The 9706-nt window shown below is 31.6% G+C and overlaps 1 pseudogene; it reads left to right on the top strand.

Moving 5' to 3' along the window:
* The first annotated feature begins 1441 nt into the window (after window positions 1-1441).
* LOC123468988 lies at window positions 1442-4432 on the top strand (annotated as a pseudogene).
* Window positions 4433-9706: the final 5274 nt, after the last annotated feature.

Raw genomic sequence — 9706 nt, 5'->3', positions numbered from 1 at the left:
TTGTATTCAATGTACTGTTATACCATGTGTTTTACTTCTATATGTAAACAGCTATGAAATATACTTGTATTCAATGTGAATACACTGTTATACCATGAGTTTTTACTTCTATATGTAAACAGCATCAAATATACTTGTATTCAATGGTGAATACACTGTTATACCATGAGTTTTTACTTCTATATGTAAACTAGCATCAAATATACTTGTATTCAATGTGAATACACTGTTATACCATGAGTTTTTACTTCTATATGTAAACTGCATCAAATATACTTGTATTCAATGTGAATACACTGTTATACCATGAGTTTTTACTTCTATATGTAAACAGCATCAAATATACTTGTATTCAATGTGAATACACTGTTATACCATGAGTTTTTACTTCTATATGATGAAACTGCATGGAATATACTTGTATTCAATGTGAATACACTGTTATACCATGAGTTTTTCTACTTCTATGTAAATGTAAACTGCATGGAATATACTTGTATTCAATGTGAATACAATGTTATACCATGAGTTTTTACTTCTAATATGTAAACTTCATGGAATATACTTGTATTCAATGTGAATACACTGTTATACCATGAGTTTTTACTTCTTTATGTAAACTGCATGGAATATACTTGTATTCAATGTGAATACACTGTTATACCATGAGTTTTTACTTCTATATGTAAACTGCATCAAATATACTTGTATTCAATGTGAATACACTGTTATACCATGAGTTTTTACTTCTATATGTAAACTGCATGAAATATACTTGTATTCAATGTGAATACACTGTTATACCATGAGTTTTTACTTCTATATGTAAACTGCATGGAATATACTTGTATTCAATGTGAATACACTGTTATACCATAAGTTTTTACTTCTATATGTAAACTGCATCAAATATACTTGTATTCAAATTGAATACACTGTTATACCATGAGTTTTTACTTCTATATGTAAACTGCATGGAATATACTTGTATTCAATGTGAATACAATGTTATACCATGAGTTTTTACTTCTATATGTAAACTACATCAAGCATACTTGTATTCAATGTGAATACACTGTTATACCATGAGTTTTTACTTCTATATGTAAACTGCATGGAATATACTTGTATTCAATGTGAATACACTGTTATACCATGAGTTTTTACTTCTATATGTAAACTGCATGGAATATACTTGTATTCAATGTGAATACACTGTTATACCATGAGTTTTTACTTCTATATGTAAACAGCATTAAATATACTTGTATTCAATGTGAATACACTGTTATACCATGAGTTTTTACTTCTATATGTAATCAGCTACAAATATACTTGTATTCAATGTGAATACACTGTTATACCACGAGTTTTTACTTCTATATGTAAACAGCATCAAATATACTTGTATTCAATGTGAATTAGGGTGTACAGTATAAAATGGACATTTTTTTATTCATTCGGCATTCGAGATTTGGGTTAATAATTGTAAAATAAATAACTTCTTAAAGTCTTAGATTTTTAAAATAAAATTATCTTTCCCCACTTGCCAGTATAAATTTTGTGTTTGGTTGAAATTCAATTTTTTTTTAGATATTTTTGGTTAGAAACTGAATTAAAACTAAATAAATTTAAACGGCGCTTGGCCGTTCGTTAGCTACACATATGAGGCACGTTTACTTAAAATTTGAGCCCTCCACCTTTTTTTTATCTTCACGCACAATCAGTTCAAAGAGCGCCAATGTTGTCAGAAAAACCGAAGTCATAATTACTGTGACCGCAAGGGGTCACCGTAAGAGTTGTTGTTGTTGTCAGTTAATTGTCAGAAGCGTAAACGAGAAACAAGTGTAAGTGAAAATGAAACGTGTCCTTCGTTCTGAAAGTCATCATTGGCTTGTTGGATCTACAATCAGTGAAATTCTTGGTTCAAAACTCCCAATCAATCACCTTATTTTAAAACGTTATCTTTTTATAAGAGATAATAGTTGTGGTCCATTTACTTCTACTGTTCGAGCCATCGCCAAGATTATATACGATGAGATTATTTCTCGATTTTGGAAACCATCTCGAATTCCCACTAAGCCTGAGAAGTCATGTTTAGATCAAATAGTAAAACTTGTTGGGAAATATGAGACTTTGAAGAAAATCCCCAATAATCGTCTGAATGATACTAAACCACAAGAAAGGATACAACAGTTTGTCGGTAATCTCAAATGTCTTTTTGATATTTCTCACCCCAACACCTACGGATTGTTAGAACAATCAGGAAACACCCGATCTGAGTCACCAAACACTGAGTGGAAAATTGATTGGGATTTTCTAATTGGACAGCGTCAGGTACCTCAGGTGGGGTGTATGGATGGAGTGGACAAGATATTGGATGCAAAAGAAAGACAGAGAAAGGAAAGAGAAGATTTAATTGAACAAAGAAAACAAAAAGAACTTGACAGAATCGCTCAGACAACAGTAGCAGATGACAGCATAGATTCTTCAACTGATGGTGAAGGAAAAAACATCGTAGACCTGGATTCTTCATTTGAACATGAAATGAACTTTACAAGTGAGACTGACGTAGTGCTACAAAGAGATTTAATCACTCCGACATCGAGTGCTGCTTTAAGGATGGGCCTCTCTACTCGGCAACACACAGTAATGCTGGCTTCTTTCGTGAACTCGGTTAGTGGATCAACTCTATCTAATGTAACGTTGTCTGTCGGAAGTGTTCATCAAAAAAGATCCAAAGAGATCGAGAGAATCGCAAAAGAAGTGCGACAAAGCTACATACCTCCTCGACATGGTACTATCCACTTTGATTCAAAAATATTTTCAATGAGAGGAGGACTAAAAGAGGATAGAGTTGCCATTGTTTTCAGTCCACCGCCCAAGATTTTGTCCATTTGTAGTGTTCTATCTTCTTCTGGATTGGCACAAAAAGATGCCTGTATCCAAGCTTTGACCGAATGGAACCTCCAAGATAACGTCGTCGCAGCCGTTTACGACACAACCGCCAGTAATTCTGGTGCGTATAATGGAGCTACTGTATTATTAGAACAGGAACTCGGACATCCACTCCTGAATTGTCCATGTCGTAGACACATTGCCGAATGTCACATTAAAAGAACTCAGAAGAAACTTGGTGGTCCAACAACAGGCCCGACATACAAGCTTTTTCAAGATTCAAAGACGATTACAATAGTTTTCAACCACTTATTTCTCCAGAAGAATACCAGACTTTGGACTATGATGAACTGAATCCATTCATGACCTCTCAAGCGAATGAAGTGAAGGAGTGGGCGGGAAACTGCTTGAAAAACGATGTGTTCCCTAGAGAAGACTACAAAGAGTTGTGTGAGCTCATGGCCGTCTTCCTTGGAGCTGATTTGTCAACTAATCAATTCAAAATTCGCCGCCCTGGTGCCGATCATCACGCTCGCTTCATGGCGAAGGCTATTTATTACCTTAAAATACATCTACTTCAAAAATTTTTTCATCTTCGCCCCAAAGAAGTGAAGGAAGTAAAGCGTATGGCAATTTATATAGCTGTGTTTTATGGAAAATATTTCCTTCAGTCATCTTTAACGTCGTCAGCACCTTTTAATGATCTACGATTCCTTTGCTTTATGCATCAATACTCCTTAGTCGATAAAGAAGCTGGTATATTTTCGTAAATTCGTTGAATTTTTAATTGAATAATGTAGCCTAATAGGAACTAACAAAATACTTTTGCATCTTCTAGCAAAAGAAACGATTCACTCCATCAATTTGCATTTGGATTACTTGACACAAGAACTTGTGCCTCTTGCACTTTTTGATCCGAACCTTACAGACGAAGATAAAAACAAATTAGCTCACACTCTTATATCAACGAGTAGACCAACCGAATTCGCTGTAGGGGAAGCCGAAGCCACCAACAATAAATTGGCGTCCAGATGACCAACCCACTCTATCAGACCTTATTGGAGAAAGGTCTTTTCTCATTATTATTGAATCTTATATATATTTCCTATTTACTTATAAATTTACATTGCGGTAGGTCATGGCTTTTATTTCATTTATTGAAACTGAACAAACGCCAAGAATGGATGATGGTGCCTTGTAATTTGTGGATTCATTTTGAAGACTTTCGAGTGGCGAAGGAATTCGTTGACTCGTTAATAACAGTTAACGATTGCGCAGAGAGGGGCATCAAGCTGATTGGAGACTATAAAGACAGTTGCTTTGATAAAAAAGAAAGAGAGTCCCTTGCTCAGCTAGTTGAACAACACCGTTCCAATTTCAGTATCTCAAATATGAGTAAAGAAGCAATGGAAATGTTGTAATAGTACAAAAACAATACAAATGTACTTTAAATCCAAATAGAGTTATTTTTCCCTTATTGTGCGTGAAGATAAAAAAAAGGTGGAGGGCTCAAATTTTAAGTAAACGTGCCTCATATGTGTAGCTAACGAACGGCCAAGCGCCGTTTAAATTTATTTAGTTTTAATTCAGTTTCTAACCAAAAATATCTAAAAAAAAATTGAATTTCAACCAAACACAAAATTTATACTGGCAAGTGGGGAAAGATAATTTTATTTTAAAAATCTAAGACTTTAAGAAGTTATTTATTTTACAATTATTAACCCAAATCTCGAATGCCGAATGAATAAAAAAATGTCCATTTTATACTGTACACCCTAATGTGAATACACTGTTATACCATGAGTTTTTACTTCTATATGTAAACTGCATGGAATATACTTGTATTCAATGTGAATACACTGTTATACCATGAGTTTTTACTTCTATATGTAAACTGCATCAAATATACTTGTATTCAATGTGAATACACTGTTATACCATGAGTTTTTACTTCTATATGTAAACAGCATCAAATATACTTGTATTCAATGTGAATACACTGTTATACCATGAGTTTTTACTTCTATATGTAAACTGCATGGAATATACTTGTATTCAATGTGAATACACTGTTATACCATGAGTTTTTACTTCTATATGTAAACTGCATGGAATATACTTGTATTCAATGTGAATACAATGTTATACCATGAGTTTTTACTTCTATATGTAAACTGCATGGAATATACTTGTATTCAATGTGAATACACTGTTATACCATGAGTTTTTACTTCTATATGTAAACTGCATGGAATATACTTGTATTCAATGTGAATACACTGTTATACCATGAGTTTTTACTTCTATATGTAAACAGCTACAAATATACTTGTATTCAATGTGAATACACTGTTATACCATGAGTTTTTACTTCTATATGTAAACAGCATCAAATATACTTGTATTCAATGTGAATACACTGTTATACCATGAGTTTTTACTTCTATATGTAAACAGCATCAAATATACTTGTATTCAATGTGAATACACTGTTATACCATGAGTTTTTACTTCTATATGTAAACTGCATCAAATATACTTGTATTCAATGTGAATACACTGTTATACCATGAGTTTTTACTTCTATATGTAAACAGCATCAAATATACTTGTATTCAATGTGAATACACTGTTATACCATGAGTTTTTACTTCTATATGTAAACTGCATGGAATATACTTGTATTCAATGTGAATACACTGTTATACCATGAGTTTTTACTTCTATATGTAAACTGCATGGAATATACTTGTATTCAATGTGAATACACTGTTATACCATGAGTTTTTACTTCTATATGTAAACTGCATGGAATATACTTGTATTCAATGTGAATACACTGTTATACCATGAGTTTTTACTTCTATATGTAAACTGCATGGAATATACTTGTATTCAATGTGAATACACTGTTATACCATGAGTTTTTACTTCTATATGTAAACTGCATCAAATATACTTGTATTCAATGTGAATACACTGTTATACCATGAGTTTTTACTTCTATATGTAAACTGCATGGAATATACTTGTATTCAATGTGAATACACTGTTATACCATGAGTTTTTACTTCTATATGTAAACTGCATGGAATATACTTGTATTCAATGTGAATACACTGTTATACCATGAGTTTTTACTTCTATATGTAAACTGCATGGAATATACTTGTATTCAATGTGAATACACTGTTATACCATGAGTTTTTACTTCTATATGTAAACAGCATCAAATATACTTGTATTCAATGTGAATACACTGTTATACCATGAGTTTTTACTTCTATATGTAAACTGCATGGAATATACTTGTATTCAATGTGAATACACTGTTATACCATGAGTTTTTACTTCTATATGTAAACTGCATGGAATATACTTGTATTCAATGTGAATACACTGTTATACCATGAGTTTTTACTTCTATATGTAAACTGCATGGAATATACTTGTATTCAATGTGAATACACTGTTATACCATGAGTTTTTACTTCTATATGTAAACTGCATGGAATATACTTGTATTCAATGTGAATACACTGTTATACCATGAGTTTTTACTTCTATATGTAAACAGCATCAAATATACTTGTATTCAATGTGAATACACTGTTATACCATGAGTTTTTACTTCTATATGTAAACTGCATGGAATATACTTGTATTCAATGTGAATACACTGTTATACCATGAGTTTTTACTTCTATATGTAAACTGCATGGAATATACTTGTATTCAATGTGAATACACTGTTATACCATGAGTTTTTACTTCTATATGTAAACAGCATCAAATATACTTGTATTCAATGTGAATACACTGTTATACCATGAGTTTTTACTTCTATATGTAAACTGCATGGAATATACTTGTATTCAATGTGAATACACTGTTATACCATGAGTTTTTACTTCTATATGTAAACTGCATGGAATATACTTGTATTCAATGTGAATACACTGTTATACCATGAGTTTTTACTTCTATATGTAAACTGCATGGAATATACTTGTATTCAATGTGAATACACTGTTATACCATGAGTTTTTACTTCTATATGTAAACTGCATGGAATATACTTGTATTCAATGTGAATACACTGTTATACCATGAGTTTTTACTTCTATATGTAAACTGCATGGAAATATACTTGTATTCAATGTGAATACACTGTTATACCATGAGTTTTTACTTCTATATGTAAACTGCATGGAATATACTTGTATTCAATGTGAATACACTGTTATACCATGAGTTTTTACTTCTATATGTAAACTGCATGGAATATACTTGTATTCAATGTGAATACACTGTTATACCATGAGTTTTTACTTCTATATGTAAACAGCATCAAATATACTTGTATTCAATGTGAATACACTGTTATACCATGAGTTTTTACTTCTATATATAAACAGCATCAAATATACTTGTATTCAATGTGAATACACTGTTATACCATGAGTTTTTACTTCTATATGTAAACTGCATGGAATATACTTGTATTCAATGTGAATACACTGTTATACCATGAGTTTTTACTTCTATATGTAAACTGCATGGAATATACTTGTATTCAATGTGAATTTACTCTTATACCATGTGTTGCAGACGGCCCCGTCTGTCTCCTTACTCCACCTATGAGTCCCTTTCTGTATTGTTTGGGTGCCCTGAGGCCCTGTGATTGCCCTGTGACCGTCAGTTGGCGTGACTGTCACGTAAGCCGCCGCCACGAGAAAACGGTTAACCTGGCTAGCAGTTGAGACAATGTGTCTCCGTAAGTCTTACTGTCGTAAGCAAGTTTAAGAGAGAGCTTTGGCCAATACCTGGCTCCTTCGCGTGCATTGTGTTTCTTGTGTTTAATATATTCGTGTAAACACCCTAATTCATTTGTCGTGTACTTATTTATTCGTGTAATTTAACCAATCTGATTAGTCGAATCCGCTCGTCGGCTGAGCAGATTGCAACACATGAGTTTTTACTTCTATATGTAAACTGCATGGAATATACTTGTATTCAATGTGAATACACTGTTATACCATGAGTTTTTACTTCTATATGTAAACTGCATCAAATATACTTGTATTCAATGTGAATACACTGTTATACCATGAGTTTTTACTTCTATATGTAAACTACATGGAATATACTTGTATTCAATGTGAATACACTGTTATACCATGAGTTTTTACTTCTATATGTAAACTGCATGGAATATACTTGTATTCAATGTGAATACACTGTTATACCATGAGTTTTTACTTCTATATGTAAACTGCATGGAATATACTTGTATTCAATGTGAATACACTGTTATACCATGAGTTTTTACTTCTATATGTAAACAGCATCAAATATACTTGTATTCAATGTGAATACACTGTTATACCATGAGTTTTTACTTCTATATGTAAACTGCATCAAATATACTTGTATTCAATGTGAATACACTGTTATACCATGAGTTTTTACTTCTATATGTAAACTGCATCAAATATACTTGTATTCAATGTGAATACACTGTTATACCATGAGTTTTTACTTCTATATGTAAACAGCATCAAATATACTTGTATTCAATGTGAATACACTGTTATACCATGAGTTTTTACTTCTATATGTAAAATGCATGGAATATACTTGTATTCAATGTGAATACACTGTTATACCATGAGTTTTTACTTCTATATGTAAACTGCATGGAATATACTTGTATTCAATGTGAATACACTGTTATACCATGAGTTTTTACTTCTATATGTAAACAGCATCAAATATACTTGTATTCAATGTGAATACACTGTTATACCATGAGTTTTTACTTCTATATGTAAACAGCATCAAATATACTTGTATTCAATGTGAATACACTGTTATACCATGAGTTTTTACTTCTATATAAAAACTGCATGGAATATACTTGTATTCAATGTGAATACACTGTTATACCATGAGTTTTTACTTCTATATGTAAACTGCATGGAATATACTTGTATTCAATGTGAATACACTGTTATACCATGAGTTTTTACTTCTATATGTAAACAGCATCAAATATACTTGTATTCAATGTGAATACACTGTTATACCATGAGTTTTTACTTCTATATGTAAACAGCATCAAATATACTTGTATTCAATGTGAATACACTGTTATACCATGAGTTTTTACTTCTATATGTAAACTGCATCAAATATACTTGTATTCAATGTGAATACACTGTTATACCATGAGTTTTTACTTCTATATGTAAACAGCATCAAATATACTTGTATTCAATGTGAATACACTGTTATACCATGAGTTTTTACTTCTATATGTAAACTGCATGGAATATACTTGTATTCAATGTGAATACACTGTTATACCATGAGTTTTTACTTCTATATGTAAACAGCATCAAATATACTTGTATTCAATGTGAATACACTGTTATACCATGAGTTTTTACTTCTATATGTAAACTGCATGGAATATACTTGTATTCAATGTGAATACACTGTTATACCATGAGTTTTTACTTCTATATGTAAACTGCATGAAATATACTTGTATTCAATGTGAATACACTGTTATACCATGAGTTTTTACTTCTATATGTAAACTGCATGGAATATACTTGTATTCAATGTGAATACACTGTTATACCATGAGTTTTTACTTCTATATGTAAACTGCATGGAATATACTTGTATTCAATGTGAATACACTGTTATACCATGAGTTTTTACTTCTATATGTAAACAGCATCAAATATACTTGTATTCAATGTGAATACACTGTTATACCATGAGTTTTTACTTCTAT

Source organism: Daphnia magna, unplaced genomic scaffold (assembly GCF_020631705.1).
Source record: "Daphnia magna isolate NIES unplaced genomic scaffold, ASM2063170v1.1 Dm_contigs482, whole genome shotgun sequence".
NCBI classification, from domain to species: domain Eukaryota; kingdom Metazoa; phylum Arthropoda; class Branchiopoda; order Diplostraca; family Daphniidae; genus Daphnia; species Daphnia magna.
This window is presented reverse-complemented; position numbering and strand designations above follow the sequence as displayed.